This window comes from Emydura macquarii, unplaced genomic scaffold, assembly GCF_026122565.2.
Source record: "Emydura macquarii macquarii isolate MOO-44397 ecotype Brisbane River unplaced genomic scaffold, CSIRO-AGI_Emac_v2 contig_3343, whole genome shotgun sequence".
Lineage (NCBI taxonomy): Eukaryota > Metazoa > Chordata > Testudines > Chelidae > Emydura > Emydura macquarii.
Genome location: NW_027133480.1, coordinates 5,275,650 through 5,301,626, shown reverse-complemented (window position 1 = coordinate 5,301,626; position 25,977 = coordinate 5,275,650). Strand labels below are relative to the sequence as shown.

The 25,977-nt window shown below is 39.8% G+C and overlaps 1 long non-coding RNA gene across 1 annotated transcript; it reads right to left on the bottom strand.

The window, feature by feature from the left end:
* Nucleotides 1–655: 655 nt before the first annotated feature.
* LOC137143551 (uncharacterized) lies at nucleotides 656–22,511 on the bottom strand. The gene is made up of 4 exons (XR_010917195.1): nucleotides 22,478–22,511; nucleotides 22,154–22,247; nucleotides 787–890; nucleotides 656–694 (listed from the first exon to the last, which is right to left on the bottom strand). It is a non-coding gene; the product is annotated as an uncharacterized lncRNA (long non-coding RNA).
* Between the last annotated feature and the right edge of the window lie 3,466 nt (nucleotides 22,512–25,977).

Below are 25,977 nucleotides of genomic sequence, written 5' to 3'. Positions count from 1 at the left end.
ACCCACCAGAGCTCAGCTAATTCATCACAGTATGCTGTACACTATGCTTGCTGAAGAAACAGAATGAGATTGTCTTCATTAGTGGAGAAAAATGGAGGGAACCTGCTATTGAATTCTACAGAAGTTGAACTAGGCCAACAATACCACCATAATCTTTATACAACAGACACATTTTCTTAAGAACACAGTTTGGAACTTCGAGTGTAGCGAGACAGATAAAAACATACTGTGATTTCGCATTTTCTTACATGAGAGTACATTGCCGTGGGACTAAAGACCTGTTCAACATCTAGATTTCTCATTAAACTCTGTTTCCTTTTTGGTCCACAATGGCATGTCTGCATGACTTAGGGACCAACTACTTGTTCAAGTGATATTGTCACATTATTTCCCAAATCAGTCTGAGCTCCCAAAAAGCTGTCATTGCAATTTGAATGTTATTACACAGAATGTTTCTTGTTTGCTTTGTGTTACAATTGAGTGCAAATCAAGGCTACCCCAGTAGGTCAGCAAAATCAACAATATGATAGACAAGAATTACCTTCAGTACCTCCTCCCTCCACCACCTGCATTCAGCATGAAGGACTAGTACCAGGAGATGGGAATAAAAGAGGACTGAGTCAGACAAGACTTTTAATTAAATAGTAGTACTACTGTAAACATGCTTGTATTTGTCAGCTTGTATTCCGTTCTCCTGTAATACAAAGAAGTGAGATTACAGATACGACAGACAGCATCTTATCAAATGCTTTACACTGTTTTAATGCTATTTTTGTTTCTGCTAACCTGTACTTTTGTGGTTTTCAGTAGGTGTCATGTGTAGTCAATATGGATGGGAGAACGTTAAAAGGTTGTAAGTCCTGTAGTACACTGGAACCTTTCAAAAAGTTCTGTTTATCAAAACATAAAAAGAAATGAACATTGTTTTTCATGGGGAAATTACTCATAAGGCTTTTAGTTTTCAGTTTTAAACCAATATTTACTGGTAAAAGTCTGCTGATATAAAGTTGCAGACTCACTACTTAATGTAGGTTTAGGCTGAGCCCTCCTTTTCCAGATTTGTTATACTGCTCCTGATCTGCACTTCCTCTAATGGCAACCTTTCCAATACTCCTCATCAATTCGCCACTGAGGAGGGAACTGGTCTGACACACTGAAAAAACAGGTTCAGAACAGCACTTTAAAAGATAAATAATGCACTGAAAACATTTCTTTATGGTACGACATTAACATGTCAAAAAAAAAAAAAAAAAAAAAAAAAAAAAAAAAAAAAAAAAAAAAACCAACCAAAAACCAAACCCTGCCTTCAGTAACTGGCAGATGTCAAAACCTAGAAACTATAATTGCTCCCAAAATAATAAACCAATTGTATTAGTACAATTCAATAAATAGATCATTTTACACTTTGTGTTGTGAAAAAATAAAGGTCACTAAAAACAAGTTTATACACACTGTCCCTTTGCCTAAATGGTTCCTTCAAGGGTCTGGTTCTGATCTTGCAGGTACCTGTCATTGACCTCAACTGAGTGACACAAGCGGTGTTAGCCCAGATCATTCCACCTCAAGAGAGACTGTAGAAGTCCTGATCAGACCTCCTCCCCTCACAGATATCCTCCAGATTAAAGAAGTGTGGGTTGGATGAATGGACTATAAGGCGGATGGAAAGCTGGCTAGATCATCCAGGTCAACAGATAGTGATCAACAGCTCAATAGCTAGTTGGCAGCCGGTATCAAGAGGTGTGCCCCAGCGATTGGTCCTGGGGCCGGTTTTGTTCGACATCTTCATTAATGATCTGGAGGATGGGGTGAATTGCACCCTCAGTAAGTTTGCGAACTACACTAAGCTGGGGGGAGTGGTAGATATGCTGGAGAGTAGGGATATGATCTAGACATGTCTAGAATGACCTAGACAAATTGGAGGATTGGGCCAAAAGAAATCTGATGAGGTTCAACAAGGACAAGTGCAGAGTTTTGCACTTAGGTCAGAACCCCATGCACTACTACAGACTGGGGACTGACTGGCTAAGCAGCAGTTCTACAGAAAAGAACCTGGGGTTACAGTGGACAAGAAGCTGGATATGAGTCAACAGTGTGCCCTTATTGCCAAGAAGGCTAACAGCATATTGGGATGCATTAGTAGGAACATTGCCAGCAGATCAACGGAAGTGATTATTCCCCTCTATTTGGCACTGGTGAGGCCACATCTGGAGTATTGTGTCCAATTTGGGTTCCCAGTACAGAAAGGATGTGGACAAACTGGAGAGAGTCCAATGGAGGGCAACGAAAATGATTAGGGGCTGGGGCACATGACTTATGAGGAGAGGCTGAGGGAACTAGGCTTGTTTAGTCTGCAGAAGAGAAGAGTGACGAGGGATTTGATAGTGGCTTTCAACTACCTGAAGGGGGTTCCAAAGAGGATGGAGCTAAGCTGTTCTCAGTGGTGGCAGACGACAGAATAAGGAACAATGGTCTCAAATTGCAGTGAGGGAGGTCTTGGTTGGAATATTAGGGAAAAAAATTTCACTAGGAGGGTGGTGAAGCACTGGAATAGGTTACCTAGGAAGGTGGTGGAATCACCATCCTTAGAGGTTTTTAAGGTCCGGCTTGACAAAGCCCTGGCTGGGATGATTTAGTGGATGTTGATCTTGCTTTGAGGAGGGGTTTGACTAGATGACCTCTTGAGGTCCCTTCCAACCCTAATCATCTATGATTCTATAGTCAGGGTTTTCTCTCAACAGAATGAGGCATAGGCCCCTCCCTCAAACATGCGTGATTTTGAGAGGCCCACAGAAGGCTATGGCCATCAGTGAGGAGGCCCTTTACCTCTACAATATATTTAGCCTTTGGTAACCTGGAGTCATGGACTCCCCCTGATGGTAGTTGCGTCTGAGCAACCTGCGTGTGTAAGACGGAAGTTGTTCCAGAAGTAGAGGGATATTCAGCAAAGATAATACAACCTGTAGTGGTGTGGCCACTGATTGCCTCCTTAGCGCCCCCTTCGTTGGCAGAGATCATTTCTTTAGGGACCCTTTAAAAATTCACAGTTCACAAAGAAATTCAAACAGTTCCCAGAAGGGATCCCATTTATTTAGTCCTCAGGTGCACAGGCCCTCTGGGCCCCAAACCCAGTTCAGTGTCTGTTCCAATAGTCTAACACAAAATCTTCTTCCTTTCATTTATACTTTTATAACTCTTAAGAGAGCAACCTCTTGATGTGCCCCACCTCTTGACAGTTAAGACATTTGGGCAGGCCTTTCCACTTCTGCACTGTCCTTGGGAGTGTCTCCTCCACAAGCCCATTCTTTCATTTAAGTCCAAGCTTCCCATATTTAAAACCCCTCAGAACCTTCCTCATGATGATCTCTCTGCCTTCACTATTGAGCCCATTGCATCTTCTGCTGCTGGCACTGCTGACACTCCTGCAGAAGGGTCACATGGGATCCAGCCAACTACACCAGCTGTAGGCATGTCCATCATCTTAGCACCCAGTTTGGGCCAGGGTTGCCTCTGCAGTGCCCTGCCTCTAGTAAACTGCCCTTTCTTACGGACACTGGAAACACTCCAAAGTATCTTTGATGTGGCAGACAGCATTCCTTTCTGGGGTTAGTCTAATATTAGTCAGAGTCCTTAATCACAAATTAATCCAATGAAGTCGAAGTCATGAACTCTACCTGAAGCCACCAGTTCCCAGTCCTCTCTGGATGGAACTCAACCCTTTGGCCCACCCACCCTGCTTGTTTAATCTCCACCAGCCACACCCCTGCAGCTCCCTTCTGTCTTTTATATTAAATCACCCAATTCACCTCAGACATGGCTCCTCTTCTAATCACTGCTGGCTTAGCCCCAGGATCTCCAGCCCATGGCCAAGACACCCTGTTATACAACCTTCACTATAATCTTTTCTGAATTTTCTCCTTGGGGCTGCAGAGGAGAAAATATGGATTTATCCCCAAAACCCGAACTGTATTTTATATTAATCCACACAGAAGCTTCAGACAATAGCCTATGGTGAAGTAGATCTGAAGTAAATGAATGTATTGAAGCTGCTGAAGGACATAGCACATCCAAGGTCAGCCCTATCCAGTCAGTACACTACTCCTACAACCCCTGTAGTTGATATGTTCTTGTGATAACTTGTAAGGGCATGGTTGCTGCCTCAGTTTCCCTCCAGCATCAGGTGAAATCACACCCAAGGCACTATCGTTTGAAACACAGTCTCCCTTCCTGGCATGTGGTTTATCAAAATACAATAATATGCCATCCTTATACAGCAAACTCCTCCAACCATGTACTTTCCTCAGGCTTTCACAGCCCTCTCTCTAGGTTCTGTAACAAGTAGTCCTTCTCATTTTGCATTGGGAGCACACAAGTCCTACCCCATAAGAGAAGTTCATTCCTTAGGGCAGGAGTTTCAGGAAATCATTAATCCCGCCTCAAGCCCTACCAGCCACTGTTGTTCTCTTCCAGTCTCCCCATGGATTGCTGCTTGCACTCCACAGGTCTCCCTCCACACAGAAAAAGTAGTTCATATTCCATATCTTCCTGCCCCATCAGGCCTTGCTTTTACCCAACAGTTCTAATGAAGCCTGCTCTACAAGCCCCCAATTCTACTGATCTGAGGGAACACTAGATACAGGTCAGAGATGGAATATGAAATCTTAAAGAACACAATTCACCCTGTAACACAGCCTAATGTATTGCCAATATTTTTCTTACGAAAAGAAAATTCAGTATTTTTCTAAAACCCGCAGGTGGATACCCTAGCCTGCCCCATGTTTTAAGCTTCACGACTTAGGCTATGTCTTCACTGATGGCGGCGAACTGCCGCCGTCAGTTGACTTCTCTGAATCGACTGAGCGGTCAGTGAAGACCCGCTCAGTCGATCCAGAAATTGACGTATTAAGACCACCTTCTCAAGTGGCGTAGCGCTGTGTCGACGAGGACACAGTGCAGTGAAGACGGCGCGCAGAACAGAAGCACAGAAGTCAACGGGAGTTACGCAAGTTTTTTGCGTAACTCTGATCGATTGCCGCCGAATCTTCGAGGTAAGTGTAGACAAACCCTTAGTCACAACACACCCAGGCTGAGATAATACCCCATAAAGATCCTTTCTAATTTCTCCTAATGGTCCAAATTCCATAAACATGGCAAGTTAGCTACATCAGTACACACGGTACCAAATTCTGCTCTCAATTATACTGCCGTAAATTAGGAGTAACTCAATGTATAACAATGTTACTGTATGCAGAATTTGGCCCAGGACCATTCACTAAACATTGCAATGCTCAACTATAATAAAAGACTGTCACTTCAATAAGGATTTTTAAATGTATATGAACAACCCATGAACTGTGCTAATAATACTAGGAAAATATCCACACAGTAGAACACAAAGATAATTGTGTGCGTGTTGTGGAAGGGTGGTACCCTTAGAATGGTTTTATCTAACAAGAATCAATATTTAAGATTATGTAATGTTCATACCAATTTGCAGTAGCTGCCAAGCCAAGGACAAGGACTGAGTAATTTATAATGTAAGGACTCCGCTTTCTGAGTGGAAAATACAGATTTAAGCTTTTTATCCTGTGCTGAACTTTTCTCCTCCATTCTTAATGGTAGCTGACAAATAAACCATCTATTTTGGTTTGTGTGAACTGCTTGTGCTTTGCACAGCTCCTAAACTAAGTTCAAATGTAAGACACAACAGAAAGAACAATTTTAGATGCTACAACAAACATTTCAGCAGTCACAATTGGGCTTTTTCCAAGTCAAATTTACATTTTTCCTGTCAGCAATTTCAATTTTTGTTTTACCTTAATAAAAATCTTGTCTTACATTCTTCTACCATCTTGATCAAAAGAGAAAGCCTTTTTATTGTCAGACTCTAATGGCTATTCTGTCCCATATTTTTAATGTGAAGATTAAATATTTATAAATTCCAAGTCAATAATACCTCCTAACTAGTAGCTACAAAAGCTACATGTTATGTAGCCAATGTTCACTTAAATCAAGCAAAAGGTCAAAAGGTCAAATAATCAAAGTAGAACAGTGGTTAGAGAGTACATCTGTTGCCATTAGGACAATAATTTTTCACAGTGGTACTTATATTTGGAAGTAAACAATAACATTGATCTAAAGTTTTCTTTTGTTGTGTTGAGTTTCGATACTGCAATGATGGGTGGGTGAGATAGCTAGATGCTTCGCAAAGCCATAAATATGGTGAAGCTGCTGCCACTTAACATACAAAGTAATATATCTGCTGCAAACACAGTATAATTTCCAGGGAAAAGATATTAGTACAGTAGATGCTGGGCCTGATTCTGGCCTCCCTTCTCCCTTACACTGGTTATACTTTAGTGGAACTCCAATTACTTCACTGCACATTGACACACACATTTACACTGATGTAAGTGAAACTAATTTATGTGTTTCACCTTTGACTCAGACCCAGCAGGAATTCAGACAATATAATGTTGTTTAAACAGGCCCCAACTTTATTGATGAAACTCTACTGAAACTATCTGGCAAAGTTGGTCCAGCACAGGTCCACCCTACTTTAACTGGCCACCAGGGCAACCCAGGGAGCAGAGGGTCAATAGTTTCCACATATCCCCATTTGTAGGGGATGCCCTACCCATTCCTGATCCTGTGCTCAGAAAAAGAATGCCCAGGGTTTGTACACTCCTTTAACCAAGTTGGACCCAGGCATAGGGCAGTAAAGGAAAAATTCCTCCCCTGCTCCTGTAAGGTTTAATTCCCACAGTATAGCCAGAACGTAATCCAGAAGAGGGAGGGGAGAGGTCCTAGGGAAAAAAAAATGGCATCCACCAGAAGGAAACGGGCCCTCCACCTTGGCCATGATGCTGATGGGGCACTCATACCAAACTCTCCACCCCCTCCTCAGCAGAGTGTGCTGTGAGGTTGCAGGGCACACTGCTAGAAAAAGGGAGTTAGGAGGGGGAGAAGCACCTGTTTGAATTCCGGGGATGCTCTTCCCCTGCAGTGCTAGTCTTGGGTCCCTCAGCACTGAGGCTGCAAGGGGCATTCTTTATCTCATCTGGATATGTAGTCAGTACCTATTTTTAATCAAATGACTAATTTTTGTAAAGCATAGTTAATAAAATTTGGGTTCCCACTCTAACTCGTACACGAGAGGATGACTATGGATATTTTTATTAAAGAATCAAAATGTACTGTATTTTCAGATACTGAAATTAGCTTTATTTTCTACTTCTAGGAATGCAGTATTTGCTATACGTACTTCGAGTCTAGGCCACCTAGCTGGTATCCTGCCCCCTATAAAGATCAATAAATAAAGGCTTTGGAGGAAAGCGAAAATCACAATGCAGCTAGCCAGTGAAGAGACAGACCTTTCTTGCTTCTGTAAGTTATTATGCCTGAAGCACAAAATGTCATTACCTTGATTATTTTAACCAGCATAGCTTCACACGTTATTAACAACAGTGGGCCTGATCACATCCCCATGATCTCTGAGCTGGACATGTTGAAAGTGAAGATCAGCTGTCACCACAGTACAAGTCCATCGTGCCCCAGATGCCACAAAGAGTGTTCCGTGGGCCTAGGAATCTGAAAGCGGGGAATGGATGGGCCAGGGAGAAGTGGGCAGGCCAAGGAGATGCACATGCCCAACCCATTGGCACAATGGAGATTCCCCAAGAAAGTTAATACATCCCTATGAAGGATACCAAGGATGCAGAGCTGGCTTGGAGACAAAGGGTCTCTGTATAAATGGACATAGCTGACGTAGCAGTGGCTCTCAACCTTTCCAGACTTCTGTACTCCTCTCAGGAGTCTGATTTGTCTTGTGTACCCCCAAGTTTCATCTCACTTAAAAACTATTTACTGACCATATCAGACATAAAAATACAAGAGTTACAGCACACTATTACTGAAAAAATACTTACTTTCTCATTTTTACCATATAATTATACAATAAATCAACTGAAATATAAATACTGTACTTACATTTCAGTGTATGGTATATAAAGCAGTATAAATAAGTCATTGTCTGTATGAAATTTTAGTTTGTACTGACTTCACTAGTGCTTTTTATGTACCCTGTGTAAAACTAGGCAAATATCTAAATGAGAAGACGTACTCCCTGGAAGACTTCTGCGTACACTCAGGGGTACATGTACCCCATGGTTGAGAACCACTGCTCTATAGGGTTTAATAGCTGACACTATGTTCACTATTGCTCTATGGCAAACCAAGAGGGCAGACACTCTTCCCATCCTCTGATGGAACAATTAGGAAGAAATCCCCATTAATTTAAAACTTGTTATGTCCTCTTCCTGAGGATCTCCGACAGGTTTTCCCTCAGAAGAGGCAGATCAGGCCTAGTGGTCATAAAACAATCTTTTTTAAAAAGAGCCATAATATTTGTCTTGATGACCTCCTGCAGCAGTGGATTCCACAGGTTGGCTATATATTGTGTAAAGAAGTATTTCTTTGATTAGTTCTAAATTCCCTACTGTTTAATTTCAAAAGTATCTAAAAAGAAAAAAAAAAAAGATTTTGCAGTCTTCCTTGAAATTACACTGTGTTTGCAGTAAATATATTACTTTGTATGTTAAGTGGCAGCAGCTTCACCATATTTATGGCTTTGTGAAGAATCTAGCTATCTCACCCACCCATCACTGCAGTATTGAAACTCAACACAACAAAATAAAACTTTAGATCAATGTTATAGTTTACTTCCAAATATAAGTACCACTGTGAAAAATTATTGTTCTAATGGCAATCTTTGAAAGATTGGTATAGTCTCAGATAGTCTTTTTTTTTCTTGTTGTTTTTCAGTTACTATTTAGCCTCAGAAACTCTGGTGACTGGACAAATAGTGAAATGAGACGCCACAAAAGTCAATGCTGAGCACTAGGGAGGGGAAATGATTTTTAGTCAGACTGTCTAAAAGTTTATTTTTTGTTTGTAACTTTTAAACTTCAATGACCAATTAACATTTTGGATTTTAGATGCCTTTGTTAAAGAGTCAACACCACAAACCCTCAGTCATGATGCTCTCATTTTAACACGCTCTGAAATCACCAAGAAAAATCAGGGGAAAATGACATTCAGGATGTTTCCAAGATAGAAAACAAACAAACAAAAGACTTACAGGGGGAAAAATACCTGTCAGGCCCTTTATACACCATAAAGAAACAAAAAAGATCAAAAGTCTGATTTCAAAATAATATTAAGACAAAACAATATAAACTTTGCAGGCCATTATTAATAAATTACCTTCTTGATCTGTTGCATCAGGGTAAGGACAAGGAACTGACTAATTTGCTCTAGTTTATATAGTACTCATATGGCCCCTTCCCCATAGTATCTGAGCATCTCAAAATTTTGAATATATTTATCCTCACGTCACCCTTGTGAGGCAGAGAAATCTATTATTTCCACTTACAGATGAGACACCGAGGTACAGAGAAACTAAGTGACTTGCCCAACTTTGTGTTAGAGAAGGGAATTGAATCCAGGTCTTCCAAGTTAAAGCACATCATTCTTAACTTTGAATGCTTCAGCAAAGGCCTCTTTACTCTCTCTTTTCAACAAAGAATCACAGGCCTATATGCCTAAAAGATAGTTGTGTATTTCTCCAAAGATCAATACATCTTAAACTGGATCAACATGCTAGTTACTAATTTTTGGTTTATGCTAGTATTTTTTTAAAGGGTCTTCTGTGTGGCTGGGCTAAACCATGGATAAGAGCCCAGGTTAACTGTGCAGTGAAGACACACTTTCATTACAGCTACAGAGCTAATGCCCCCAGACAAGAGGCTATTATCAAGAACCACAGAATAGCCTGAAAGTGTGTTTGGAAAACTCATTATAAACAGATAACTCAAGATGCTAGTTTTGATGAAGGGAGATAAAGAGATGAGATTCTTGGGGCAGTAGCAAAGATGTTAAATTACTGCTCATACTGGTGAAGCAAACTTGCCAGTTACTCTCTGCCAAGCACATTGCTATGGATACCAGGAGTAAGTTGGATTGCTAGAAAAGACAGAAAGTGAAATATGGGAACTGAAGCTGAGTAAGACTGTAACTGTACAGCATGCCTGCACTCTGATTGGCATAGACAATACCATTTCAGTACCTTTTCGAGCGAGATAAACGGTTAGGAAGGGATCTTCAAAACTACTTCTGTTTAATTTGAGTTAATTTTCTGTGTGGTTTTTTCCACTGACCATTTGACTAAAAACTAAACCAGGCTTACAATAGCCTATTATTAGGCATATTCCTGATGTGGATTTATGGGTTCAAATGTTCATGTATCAGTCCCCTCATGGAAGAGGGACAAAGCTTAGAGATCCTTGTACACAGATCAAAACGGCTTCCTTAAAATGAGCAAAATATAAACTGTCTGCTTCCTAGATCATGCAGCTAAAGGCATTTTGCAACTCAGTTTTCAGAACAAAGCTTGTTGTTTAATTGTGTTTGCTGCTGCTGGATCATGTATGTGTTCTCACAGCAGTTTCCTCCATTGATTGAAATGGATAGAAATATTGAGACATGCCAGATATTGCTATTATTTGCTGTATGAATTTGGTGAGCAGTGAGATGGTTAACTGTGTTGGCATTTACCTGGCCATAATTAGAGCTTCCAAGTCCATGCCCATTAAGATGAAGGGGAGTAGTTCACACCTGTCTTGATATTATTGTTTCCCTGGCTTCCTGCACACTCAAGAAAACAACATAGTACTTTGAAATAACCAGAGGAATGACTATATAACTAAACTATATATAAACTATGTAACTGGACTATATGACTAAGAGTATCATTTATAATTAGCGATTATTTAGAATAAAGGATTCTGAGGTAGATTATCCTCATGTCACTTTAATAAACGAAGGCTAAAATTTTCAGAAGCACCTAACTCCTATTTTCAAAATTGACTTAGGCTTTGTGTAGATAAGGACATTGACTGGCATAATATTGCAGAAAAAAATATTCTGCAATACATATTTTCCCCATTTACTTCCCCACCTGGACACACTATTTCAGAATAAAAGTGTGAAGAATTACTCTATTCACACAGCTATTCTGGAATAGCTGAATTATATTGGAATAGTTATTCCAGAACTGCTATGCTGGTCAATTTCCAGCATGTAGATCAGGCCTCAGGCACCAGAGTCTAATACACTGTTTATGTTTATTTCCTTATTATAATAGCTTCTAGTAAATTATGTCCTTTGTTGGGACATCCCCTTCAAGCCTCCAAATCAAGCTTTATATTATTCAAGTGATCCCCTCCACCCCCACTGCTAATGCTAAATTTTAGGAAGGGCAATATGCTTTCCTCAGCTTGGCTCTGTGCTCCATCACCCAGGAACGCAGTAATATCAACAGTAGAGTTTGTGAAGATGGCAGCAGCAGCTTTTATGGCCACCACAGAGGGGAGAGAACCAAAATATTTCTGCTTCCTTTTCACACAGCTGTCTGCACAAGTCTCCATAAAACACTTTCTTCCTGTGGCTTCTGTGCCCCTGCCCTATCCTGGTTCTTCTCCAGTCTTGCTAATCAATCCTTTGGCATTACTGTTGGAGGATTTTTTCTCTCCTCCTTACTCTCTCTATGGGATTTTCCTCTGGGTCTGTTTTTGGTTCTCATCTCCTGTGTGAATTCATTCACTATGATGATTTTTTGTCACCGCTGTGCGTATAGCTCACAAATCTATCATTTCGCCCTTGAACTCGCCCACTTTGTTCAAGTTCAGGTCTCTTCCTTTCTGTTGATATCTCTTATTGACTATTCAGCTGGTTTCTTAAACTAACCAAGGTAAAAACCCAAACTTTTAATCTTTTCTCCAAATCCCTCTTCTTCTTTCAGCATCAAATTCCATTTCAAAAGTATTCAATGCCAAATTTTCAACTATAACCACAACTGGGGGCAGATTTTCAAAAAGTAGTGAGCTCCTGTTCAGGCAACTAAACACGGGTCACATTTTCAAACATCATTTGTCTCTTGTAGAAGTGGATTCTATAGACTTGGACCACCTCCTGTGAAATCTTTGTTTCTTGTGCCCTCAATTTGTCCACAGTTTCATAGTTCCAGTGAAACATTGCTGTCTTGGTAGGTCATGGTCATGGAGACAGAAGTGGTCTGTCAGGTCAGGTAGCTTTGGACAATCCAATGGAGGGCTTTGCATAACGAGTCCTTGAATTGGACTCTGTATCCAGTCAATGGGAAAAGAGTGCAGAGAACAGAGCTCCAACACTATGCATTCAAGGCTATCTGTGTTACTAAGCAGACAGGCTGCAGAATTTACAGCAAATGCAGAAATTGGGAGGAGGGGAGAAAAGATATGTCTAAATGAGTCCAATACTGATTATTAAGGTCCTAAGAGGCAATCTAATTTAGCTATATAAAATCATGAAAGGGAAAGAATTAATTGATACTAATGAGTTATATGAGATATCATCATAATTAATTCCTAAATAACAAGAGGACATGGGCTGAAGTGAGGAGAAAAAAAAGACTGGCCTATATATCATAATAGATTACAAAGAGTATTTGAAATAAGAAACAAACTGCCAAAGTCAGAGATAGAAAGAAGTTTGTAAATCTTTTCAAAGGGGAAATGAACACTTCCTTTTCTTCGGACAAGAGAATGACCTGATACAGACACTTGTTGAATTTTTGCGGTTAAGCCAGTGAAGCATAGGTTTGCTTCTATTTCCCAGGCTTACAAGAGCAGGTCTTGCTGGACCATTTGGTCTTTAGGAGAAGTTCATGCATTCCCAGTTGCATTTAAGACTGCATAATGTATTTATCTGAAAACATTTAAAGATGTGAAAGTTCATTTACCACTTTGGTGTGTGAGCATTTAAAAAAAAAAAAAAAGACATGGGACCAAACTCATCCCTGGTGAAGGCAATAGCGTTACACCAGGGGTGAATATGGTCCAATCTGTCTATTAGAGAGCACAAATACAACACACTATGGCAGTTGCTAGGGTTACTACCTAGATTTTATTTTATTTTTTCTAAATAGCAGTGCTAACTAAATCCGCACATAACACCCTCTGCAATATATTAAGTTACAATTCCTATATTGCTGCAGTAACTTAAGAAAAGATTTTTTTCAAACATTCTCATTTTTGTGTGAACACTGACTATAGCCCTTTTACTCCAATTTGGAGCTACTTACTCTTTTGGTGTATAAATCATAGATGACCAGTTATGCGCTAGAGGACAAAAAGCTTTGATGAATCACAGAAACAATAAATTATGTAGGAAAAGGGCATTCTCTTTTTGGAAATCCCATAAAATTATCATCACATGTTGATTCCGTTTTCATGAATACAAATCAAAGACTCCTAGAGACTTATCTCAAAAACTCGCATGAACAACTGGTTTTTATCTTGCATGAGCTATTTTTAAATATGTGCAGTTTTTAAAACAAGTTCAGGTCAGCTTGTGGTTCTTTCATTCTTATTTTTTAATTATTTGGTGAAGCCCAAGGTATTAAGCACATGAGTCAATGCTAGAAAATACTCCTTCATGGGGAATTTACTTACAACTGAGGGTTAATAGCAGTAGTTTGTGTGCAGTGAGGGGAGAATGTACTCATACGAGTAGGGATATTTAGTACAATGTATATGATTCTTTTTCAACATGCATCTTAACATAAATGAAACTACTGATTTCTGAATGCCTCCTACTGTGTGGCAGTACACACAGTATGGTGTGCTGGAAACCTGTTATTAGGGAAAGTAGAATCTTTGGAAATATGAACAAAGGCAAACCTTAGGGTCCCATTTATATGAAACAGAACAATTACAAAAACTTACACATCACCATGAATATGGGCTCGAGCCTATAACTTTGAAGTCAGTGGAAATTTTGCTTTTGACTTCAATGGGAGCAGGAGCAGAGTTTAAATATATAACAATAGAAAGTGTCTCAAGTATTGTGTGCAAGACATGTATAAAATGTATCCCCTGGACCCTGGGAATCCCACTTTTGGAGTCCACACACCTTGTCTTTGCTGACTGGATCAAGAAATTAGTAAAATTCCTCATAGCTAATAAAAAAAAAGGGTTTGTAAATTATGAAACTACTTAATTAAAATGTCTTGAAAAAATCTTTTTGTGTTATTTTAATTTTCATTTTTAAAGTCACCAGGATTTTTTCTGTCAGTATTTTGTTTGTAATGTCAACATATTAAAATCACAAAAGTGTATTGGTGTGTTGGGTCAGGATGACATATCCCCTTTCTTTCTTCTCTTTGTGTGTCAGTTGAGGAAAGCTCTTGGCTTGTGCGCTCAGTTGTAGGAGATATTCTTCCAGTAATGGTGTCTGGCTCTTTGGTAACCTCTACAAGAAGTTGTACTGATGGATCTGGAGTTGCCTCAGGCTTTGTCAGGTGGGTCAGATACTGATGGACTGTCAAGAGCCACATATTTCTGGATGCTATTTCATTTTGACTTATCTTTATTGTAGGTAATTCTTATTTTTGCTCAAAAGATATAACTTTTTTCTAAACAGCCTTTTCCCATATGTAGTAGAAAGGCAATATCCACTAAAATTTATAAACAATCCACATGCTGATAAATGGCACAGAAATATTGGTTTGTAAACTTGATGTAACACATTTTTTTATATTATTGTGAAGTCTCCTGTTTTTGACATACATGGCAGATCATATGAATATGCACAAAATACCTTGCTTTAAAAGTGTGACTAATATAGCCAAAAAGCATATACCAAAGTGTTACGTTGATTCTCATTCAAATCAAGTTGTTTCCTACACATGGTAATTATTTAGCTATATGCAGAAATAATTATTTGGATCAAGATATTAATTTTCCATAGCTTGCAGACTAGCCAGCTAAGGAGCAGTATATGAATAAAATATATTGTAGCACAGCATATCAATATATAGTGCAAGAACAATATATACAAACAGTACTTTAAGCATTATGGAAGACAACATGCTTGGAAAAACAAGAACCCATTTTAGGAACTGGTTTCAAATTCCATATGCCTTTAGCCTGTCTGAATGTTAAACACTGCTTTATATTTTTCCTTGTGCCACCTCCTATTATGATAATGTTTCATTAGTTTGAGAATCTGACCTCGTAATGCTAGACTAAAAAAGACAGACAGACAGACAGACAAGTTCTTGTATTCAATGTGAACATCTTGCTGCTTACACTCTTGTTGGCCAGGTTCTGGTTCCTTACACACACAGATAGTGCAGTGTCAACAAAAATGCTACAGTGACATTTCTCTCTCTCTCTCTCTCAATTACATGTAAGCTTTTCACTGCCAGTATAAAATACATATTGTGCTCTTGCAAGATTCATTGTATTGAGGTCAGCTGGAACTTATTGTCCTTGTTGCTTTAGAATAAGACAAAACTGACATCGGTAAGATTTGCTGTTAAATAATCCAAAACAGGAGAGGTATGGAGCAATACAGAAAAATGGAAATGTTAGGTCACTTTGGTAGAAAATAAGTAATTTAGATACAATGTTTGGCTGCATGGCACTTTGCTGTATTATGGTCAGATTCTTCTTCTAATAATTTAATTTTAAAATTTAAATACCAAATATTCTAGATGTTTTAAAATAAAAGTTGATCTTCCTCAGTCCTTCTCATATACATATGATTAAACATTAAATGGAACTAATAGTTTGGATTAGCAATGGTCTTTCTTTATGTTTACCTCATGATTTAGTGTTTCTGCCAATATTACTTTTCCATCCAAATGCATGGTTAGTGAATTATATTGTCCCAAATACCAGTTGAGAAGGCAAATATTTAAGACCCTAATTAAGAAATACAGATTAATTTACTGGACAACTCAAGTCAGTAAATTAAAAATAAATGATTCAACCAAGAGTTAAGCATTTAAGCAGAAGAAAAGATTATACATTTCACAAATACAGTCAAAACAACAGGCCTTTCTTTTCCAAAGAACTGCTTTTACATGGAAAAGCCACTTGGAAACAGGCTCAGAGCTTTACCTAGAATGAGTTGTTGATAAATTTTATCCTGGAGGATTGGAAATCAGGTTAAAGAAATTTTGATGAAAATTATGCACATGTACTTTGACAAGCTCATAAACACTACAGCTATGATAAGTTTCTGTATTTATTTATTTATTTAAAGACCTGACACAACTGTATAAGTCCAAACTCTAATTTTTACAGCCCTGGGTTTGGAGATCTGTCATTGAGAGATATAATGGAAAGAATAATTGCTTGGTAGCTGCACAAACATGAGATCTGTTGTCAGGCTACAGTTCGGAGGCTACATCTGGCGTCTGAAATGATTGATGCTGTCTGTGTGTGTGATTTAGGGAACATTTTTTTTTTATTAATGTAGCTGACATTTCTAACATTCATACATTCAGAGCAATTAATTCATTACTGATCAAAACTTTTTTTTTTTTTTTATTGACATTCTTAAATACATCTTTCAAGTGTGGATATTCAACATGCAATGGCAGTAGTGAAGGTAAGCATGTGATTTCAATTTAAAAATAAAAGTCATGTCTGAATAACAGAACAGCATTCTCATTTCCTAATACTCTGGTTTTTACTACTTTGCATTCAACTGTGAAAAGTCTTTTAAAACTCTGAACAGCAGTAAAACTTGAATGAATTTTTGACCCATTATTGCATAGCGGGTGCGCTTTCCAAGTTCTAGAGACTGCCAAGTTCTCCCCACCTAATATTTCCACTTTAATTGTGCCACTTGAGAAATTTACGTGCCTCAAAATATGGCATGAATCTTACGCTTATTGCAGTATCATTAGCAGCAACATTTAAGCAACATCTGTGTGCTATAGAACTAATTGAAGTAGCAGAAGTGGCAGCTGTAAATCCACAGGAAGATGGCAGTTTGCACCCAGCACTGCTGAGTTAGCTAGTAACTGTCAGCCTGTTCCTGCAATCTGCTCTCGAGTACTATGGTACAGGAACACAATGTCCAAAAAAATACAGCGAGTAGGCTAATGATCCTATTAACCACTTTGCTGCACCAATTTGGCTGTTTTTCCAGTTTCCTTGTTGAATTTCATTATATATTTCACCATTCCAGTAAAAAGTCCAGTATGAGACATGTCTGATTTTAAACTACTTACCTGAACTGTGTGAGGCTTGTTTGACTGAACTAACTCAGAACTGATTTTTTTAAATTTAATATATATCTCAGTCCTTTCCATTTTTTTAAATTTTATTTTTAATTACGCATGTGCCAGTAAACTGGTAAGCTTGTGTTCAGAGCAGTCACATTTTCTTTCCCTAGAGGTAACATTTTCAATAATCAATACAATCCCCTTTCCCCATTTGAGTCTTTTTTGGGTGAGAGGATTAAAGCACATCTTCATTCAAACTGTGAAGGTTAGTTTGCTAAGTTATTCATGAGGCTTGCTGCTGCACATTAGTGACTGAAGCCTCAGTACCTCAGCTGATTTAACTAATTGGTGATTACAAAAAGAAGCAAGGTGTTTAAAGTAACATGCCCTAGTATTAAAGGGTAATCCAGTTACATACCACATTAGGCCTCAAGAATGTCATGCCGCATTATCAGTATTTCCTTCTTAATTTATTTCTTACAAAATATGGTTTACAATAAACAAAATAATAACTAAGCTAAAACTAGGAAGGAGCAATTTAATCACTAACAATAAGTTTTCTTTGTATGAAAGCAATATTAGTCATGAGATGCATCAGATATTCATAATATTGTGTATATTCAGCACAACTGACAAATTCTTATTGTATCTATAAAAGCTTACAAAACCTGGCACCACTTTGCTTTTAATTCCACTGCTTTCAGTTGTTTCTGTGCTGGCAGTGGATGGATGCGTTTTCACCCCTCACTTGGCCCTTATACAATTATGTAACTGGTATCTTTAGAAGCACTCAAGTGTGTTGGAAATACACAAAAGAAGACCTCTTTCAATATATGGTGACTGGTTTGTTTGCCAACAACCCAACTTCATTAGAAAATTGGCACGTCCACTAAACTGCCATGTGACACACCGTTAACTGTGGATATTTGTTGTCTTAATGCACAAGTACTCAGGGACTGAACTGATAAGGGAAAAAACTGTTCTGAATCTGCTGAACTACATGCTTAAGGGGGGCATAGAACCTTACACTATTGAAAATCAATAGTCATGTGACAGTTTAAAGGTTAAAGGTCTCTTGAATTAACTTTCTAGTACTAAATTACCCACTCTTTTTTTTTTTTTTTTTTTTAAATGACTACAAATTTTAAAGATACATCTATGGGCTAATTGTGGAAGCAAAATAATGAAACAAAAGTGGTGGTGGCAACAATAAAATGATGTAATACTTTGTATAATATAAATATTAATGTCATATTTCTCATCAGCAAATGTAGACAGACTTTTAAGGGTGGATAGCGATATTAAGCCCTGCTAACATATCTTTAACAAACGTGATTACAATATCTGGAAAATAAAAACAGAACTATAGACTGTTGACACTCACTCACAGGAACACACAAAAGTAACACAAAATGTTAACAATAAACTACCAAGGTTTGTATCACATGTAATACTTTTTCTCTAATGTAAAAATGCATTTTATAAATAAATTAATGTGTTGTATAAATGCAGTTAAAAGTAACTATGGATGAAGTAACAACTGTAGCAGTTAAAAGATTGTAAACATTTATTATTTGTTGTTTGTTATTATTTGTTTGCAAATAATTTGGGTCTAATCCTCTGCAACGTTACACATAAGCAGTGTCAATGAATTCACTACTCAGGTGTATAAAGCTGCTCACATGTGTGTTTGCTGGATTGGACTCCTAGAATCATTATCTCCTTAAAAAGTGTGTGAAAGCAATTTGTTATTTGAATTCTCCCCCCTCTGCCATGGTTTTGTTTTTGTTTTTGTTTGGTTTGGTTTTCCCCCCACTTTGATAGATTAATAGATGTGTTGGATAAGCAAGATTAGGGAATTTTAGAAACCATTAAAACTTTTTCTTTCTGGGTTACACATACTTTCCCAAAGCCTCATTCCTATAAATATTCAGTTGTTTTATTAGGATTTATTGACTGGGTACAGCTTAAACTGAATTTTCTGTTGTCACAGTGCAACTGTATGTGTGTGTACTATCCTAGTAGCGAAGGAGCAGTCAGGTTCTTGTCTGTCTGGTTTAACTGCCTCCATGTCAGAGCTCTGGTCCAGGCTTTGGGGAATCTTGTCCTCCTGCTGTGTCAAGCAGTGTTCTCAATATGCAACTTAAAATATAACATATAAAATATACAAATTAAAATGTAGCACTTCCAGGATAAATACTTGGATGTGCAAGTGTCAGATTTGTTATTCACAATGTACTTAAGCGTGAAGGTTAAGATTCATTTTTCAGGAGCATTCATGTGAGTATAACTTCATCACCTGAATGTTCATGGGAAACAAACTCAAAATGAGGGCAAGTCAATGCATGGGGGAAAGTTTTGCAATAATCACTCACCTATAATTATTGAAGTAAACTAACCATCATTTTTAAAAAGTGTACATGTTATTTTACCAGTCAAACATAGAGTTTCTAAATTTGAGAATAAATTGTGAACTTAATCTTTTCACCACTGACATTTCCAGACAGCTTGCTAATAAGTGTCAGATTCATCTCCAACATAAACCCATGCAACTTCCATTTATGTCAGTGGGATTTCCACCCATTTATGTTACATCTGAATTTAGACGCAAAAGCAGAGGACACATATATAACCAAGGCATACTATGTATCCAAAGAGTCTTACATAAAACCTACAACGTGTCTTCATGGACAACCAAACTCATAAAACAACGAAGACAGATTGTAACCAATATAACAAGAACAAAAATTCTAGCTTTCGAATATGTGGCAAAAAATTGTGTGTATTAAGGCCCTGATCCAAAACAACAGTTGAACACATGCATAATATTAAGCACATGAGTAGTTCCACTGACCTCCGATGCGATTCATATGCTTAAAGTTAGCGTTTAAGTGCTTTGCTGGATCAGGGCCTAAAACAGAATTTCCCCCTCCTTTTATCCACAATTAGAACTGCATATATTACATAGAATATAAGTTATGGTTATATTGTAGATACAAAGTCTCTGTGCTAGCATACATCCTTTCTTTCACTTCTATTTTTGTGTATATACAAACAGATTACATATGTGTTACATATACTGTGAGAGAACATGCATGGGTATGGAATCTTTTTATGCAGCACAGACCCAGAACTTATAAACTACTATTATAAGGCAAAACATGAGATATTAATTCATACTCCTATGTACTAAGTACATGTACTATGTAACTAATACATACTCCTTCACACTCATAGGAGATATAATCCTGTAAGACATGTTGAATATTTATTTCCATAACCATCATTTATAACCGGTGCACAATTACCTAAATGTTTATTTCCATCAACAACCCTATTAATTCCCAGTCTACTTCTGGATGATGCTTGTATTCCAGCAGTAGTTTTAAATGAACATTTATTAAAATAAATGCTATGTCAGGAGATACCCATTCCATCTGGCTACACAGGACAGGCTTTATTTCCTGGATGTGTCTGCTTTATACAACATCACATACACATCTTGCTAACTAACAGAGATCATGATTAGATTGCTGTGGATTTTGTGCAACAGCAACAGCTTTTTTTGCCCATCACATTGATATTAGCTTACTTGCACATTTGCCAGTTTCCCCCCTCTGCTCTACAGTGTATATTTAATTCTCAAAGAGAAATGATAGTGCACAAATCTGACAGAAGGAAGAGAACTTCTGTAAATAACAACCATTGGAAAGCTAGATGGGCTGTATCTTTTGTGTGCTTCCAATAACAGAGATAAGAGTCTTGATAAGAAAGAAAAAGTGAATCAGGAACCTAGTGTTAAATTTTAATTCTTGAAAATAAAATAAAAAAAGCTTACCTTTTCCCACAAAATAGCTAGCTGCTAACAAACAACTTCTATGTGCTATGAAGACACTTTTTGGTATACTTGCTCACTTAGCAGCCAAACATTTTTATTGCTGGTGTCACGAACACACACAAAACAAATATCAGACACCCAGAATTTAAAAAAAAAAGCATTGTGCAGCTAATCCGCTATTCTCTGTTACATTAAAGTGCCTTTTTGTTTCTTTTATTGTGACTCCACTTAATGAGAGCCACTACTTTACAGCACATCTCCTTCAATCCAAATATTGCCAACTTGTTTTTCTCTTTTGGCCAGGCCTTACAAAATTTAAAGATGTTACCACACGTAATAGAGAAGGAAGTGCTGGTTCTAGGGAACTTGGTGATTTAATATCAGTAAACTGGTTGATTTTTATGAGTGTGTGTATTCCCAAAAAGTCAATGCACATCCCGATTCCAGCTGTATAATTAAGACCTTTATCTGTATCACACTAACTTTGCATTTTCCTTCGGTAATTTACTGAGTCAGTTTCCATGAAAGCCAACTTACTTTTCATTGGAAAGCTTTATAAATCTACTTCATTGTTTTTTTATTTAAAAAAAATATTAAAATATTTATTTTTTACTTTAGATTTTTGGCATTTTAATATATTGCTTTGCGACAACATGTCAGCCTATGGTCTTGCTGTTCATAGAATTTAAGTCCATGAACCCTGTAATAAATTATAAAGCTCATCCAAGTATTTTGGATTCTGCAGTAACAAAAAAAAAAGTTGTTATATTCTTCCTCAGAAGAATGACTAAGTTCGGCAGAGATTTGTGGAACTCACTATAAAAATGGCAGTTCCCTTTGAAAAAAGTATTTCCAAGCCTTCTCTTCCCCGTCTCAGGTTTGGTGGAGAGACCTGAAGGATTGATGGGTTTTGCCCATGCTATCTCCAATTGGCTCTCTTTGCCAGCAGTGTCCTCATAACTCTCAACCTTGCAATCTATAGTGTGTGACATCAGCCCCTGAAATGTGACCTGCCTTACTCTGCATCTCACATCATACATAATAGATAATATTTTAAACTACTGCTCAGGGACTGAAAAGGGTTTGAGAGGATTCCTAGATCAGTTTCTTGGGGGCTGCAGCTGTGAGAGGGATTTGGAGAGAGAGGGGTGGTTCCTGCTAGGCCCCAACTCCAAACAATTAATGTAGGCTATCCCTACCTGATTGCTGCCTGCTCCAGAAGGTTCTCAGCTGCTCCTTCCCTACTGGCAGTTCTGAGCCCCCTGCTCCTTTCTCTCTCCATGAAGCAGAGACCTGTGAAAGAAGGAGCAGAGCTGGCATGCGATACATAGTAGTGTTTTGATAGGGGAGGAGGGAGTGAGCAAGCTAGGCCGGCCATGTTCATAAGGGAGAAGAAGAAAGAGCTCAGCACAGTTCAGAACTTTGAATGCAGGGAGTTTTTGTCTGGCTGGCAGGAAAAAGGGGATGAGGCTCATTTAAGGGTCCCTGCTGCATTGTCTTATGAGAGAGAGGAAAGGACTTACCAGAACTGCATCAGTGGAGAAAGAGGAAATGGCCAGACCAGGTGGAGGCATGCACCAAGGTGAGAAGGGTAGGTTATTTATACCCTGTACTCTCTCAGCAGTGGCTGCTGCAAGGAGGCAACCTGGGAGCCTGCTGTAAGTGTATGTGGCTGCAGGACCCTGCCCTGGGCTGTTGTTTCCCAGCATCAGGCTGCAGCAGAGCCAGTCTCCAGACAGGCTAATGAATACAGCTGGCCTCTAGCAGGCTGTCTAATTGGCTATAGCACCTGATGGCTTGGAAGGGTCAGCAAACCGGTTCTTAAGCCCAGCAGCAGCAATAGCAGTGGCTGCTCAAAGCATTTGCCCATGGCTGCGATAACTGCTGCTCCTGCCTTGTTCCAGCCTTGGACCTTACCCTATTCCAGCTTTATCCCTGTCTTGCCTCATTCCAGGTACCCTAAGCCTGACCCTTGGCTCAGATTCCTGACTTCTGATTTCAGCTCTGACCCTTGGCTCTGGCATCTGGCCTCTGACTGACTCTGATCCTTGACTCCGATTCCTGGCTTCTCTAACCACTGGGCACGACTCCTGCTCCAACCACTAGGCACAACCGCTCATATCCCAGTCACTGTCTGAGCAATGCCCAAACACAACGACTAAGAGAACTAGAGTTGCAACAGTAAGCATGGATCCTACAAAGGCCACTATCATGGAGAGATAGTAGGAACCCTACAGATTTTGCAGGCCCAGATTATTGCCCAGGAGGTGCAAAATGTAGTCCTGCAAGCTCAAGCCACATAGCTATGGTCCTACCAAATTCATGGCCATGAAAAATGCATTACGGACCTTGAAATCTGGTCTCCCCCATGAAATCTAGCTATTGTAGGGAGGGGAGGGAAGGGGAGGGCTTGGGGCACCACATCCAAGGGCTTATACTGTGCACCAGGCTCTAGTTTTCATGGGGGAAGGAATGGGGGGGAGGGGGAAACAGAGCTTCTTGCAACCAGCGTAGGCTCCTGGATGGGGGTCTGACTTGGCCCCGGGAGCTGCTTGTGCAGGGGAAGAGGAAGTCATCCCTACCCAGCCCAGCTGGGACTAGCAGCTGGAGCCAAGCGCATGGTAGGAACCCCCAGCTGGGGCACCCCCAGCCTTGCCCCTTCCTGCCTCCAGGTCCAGTGTTCAGAGGTGAAAGGGTCCTTGGGCTGGCTGTGCGTGTGGGGGATGGGGTTGACCATGGCACCATGGCAGTTGTCCATTCAGCCACCTGTAAGGCCAGCCCTGCCCCCCCAAAAAGTGATGACACCCCCAAACTCTACACTATGTGACCCTCTCTTCTGCGCTGCTACTGGCAGCAGTACTGCCATTAGAACTGGGCACCTGGTCAGCTGCCACCATTCTCCATCTGCCCAGCTCTGAAGGGAACACTACCACCACCAGCAGCATAGAAGTAAGGGTGGCAATCCCGTGACCCCCCCCCTACAACAGCCTTGTGCCATCTACCCTCATGATTCTATTTTTGTTTGGGACCTCCACCATTACAACATCATGACATTTCAGATTTAAATACCTGAAGCTGTGAAATTTACAATTTAAAAATCTTATGACTCTGAATTTGTCCAAAATGGACTGTGAATTTGGTAGGGCCCTGCTCATGGCCTTCAGCTTGAGCCCCCTCTTCCTGTAAGCCCAAGCTTCCCCATCTGACTAGTGCAATGGCAATCATGACAAATTTTGTGGATTCCTTAGTCAGCGTTGTCTTCTTTTTTCTGCTATGCCTGCATTTGTACCACACTGACCAAGCCCGAGTGGGACTGATTAGGAGCCTGCTTACTGGCATGGCCCTGTCTTGAGCATCTCTGCTCCTGGAAAAATCAAGCCTGCTTCTGGGACAATTTGAGATCTTCATTTGAGCTATGACAGTGAACTTTAATGACCCAAATCGCATGCATACAGCCAAAGCTGTGGCATGGATACTGGCCAGTTGCTAAATATGCAGCAGAGTCCCAACGCTTGGTAGTAGACACTGAGTGGAACAAGGCTGTCCAGCATTATCATTTCTAGCTTGGCCTAAACAACAATATTAAAGATGAACTGGCATGGTGGGATCCCTGTCTGGCCTGGATGCCTTAGTTGACCTATGTAATAAGATCAATACCACCTGACTGAATGCCCACAAGAAAGAACATGGTCCTTTCTGCTCCCAGCAGTCCTGCCAGCTTTGCCCTCCCCCCATCACTCCGCTCTGGATCTCCAACATGAAGAAGATCAGATGCCAGGCACTGGGTCTATGCTTTAATTGCAGGGAACCAGGACACTTTGCAATAAGCTACCCTGCCAAGGTCAGATCTAGATTTTAGTCTTGATAAGGAGGTCCAGGATGGGTTGGCTCCCCCTTTCCCCAGCAGTTCACACCAACACTTGTCAGTCAGTATGCTGGTGATGACCAATCAGCATCCAACACATCTCCTCCCTCTCCAGTTCTGGCACCTGGAAATGCCTAATGCCACCTGAGAAGCATTGGTGGACTCAGGTGCCTCAGGCAATTTCATGTATTTGGAGTTTGCCCAAGCACACAATATCCCCACCTAGTGCAAAGACTCCTCTGAGTTAGTGGAGTCAATAGACAGGTCACTCCTTTTGTTGGGACTGGTCATCCACTAGATTGTTCCTCCCCCAGTGGTCACTACCCATTGAGGCCACTGAGAAATCCTCCAGTTTGGGCTAATTTGTGCACTTATTCATCAGTTATCCTTGGCATACCTTGGCTCATCACCATGGCCTGCACATCTGCTGGCAATCAGGCATGGTATGCTTTGACTCCCCATCTTCCTCACAATTCTGTTTCTCAAAAGCTGACCAGCAACACTTTGTGGCTTACTCGGTTCTCCAAAGAATTCAGAGAGTGAAGAGTGGATCCAAAGGCAACTCTATCAACCCCCTCAACCTCGCCAATGGTTCTAGGGATTCCTGTTAAAGATCAACATTGCACCGATGTGTTTGACAAAAAGAAACGCAACACCTGTCTGCCCCATTCCAGCCTTGTAGGAACTACCAAGTACCGAACGAGATTACAACCCCAAACTGGTACCCACTACTGCTATTAATTAACTGTTTGACTTTGCTCTCCCAAGGTCTTTCACAAATTGGACTTCCATGAAGCTGATAACCTGGTGAGAATCTGGGAAGGAGATGAATAGAAGACTGCCTTCCATACCAGCTATGGCCACTTAAAATATTTGGTCATGCTGTTTGGATTGTGTAAGGCCCAGGCAACCTTCCAGCATTTCATAAATGACATCTTTAGGGACATATTGAATCAATTTGTCCTCATTTACCTGGATGTCACCCTCATTTTCTCCCAAAGTCAGGACCTCCACAATCATCACATACACTCTGTCTTGGATAGACTGCCGGAATGAGCTCCATGTGATGCTCGAGAAATGTGAGCGTGACAAGAACATAGTTAAATTCTTGGGATATATTGTCTTGCCTGAAGGACTCACAATGGTCCCTGTAAGGTG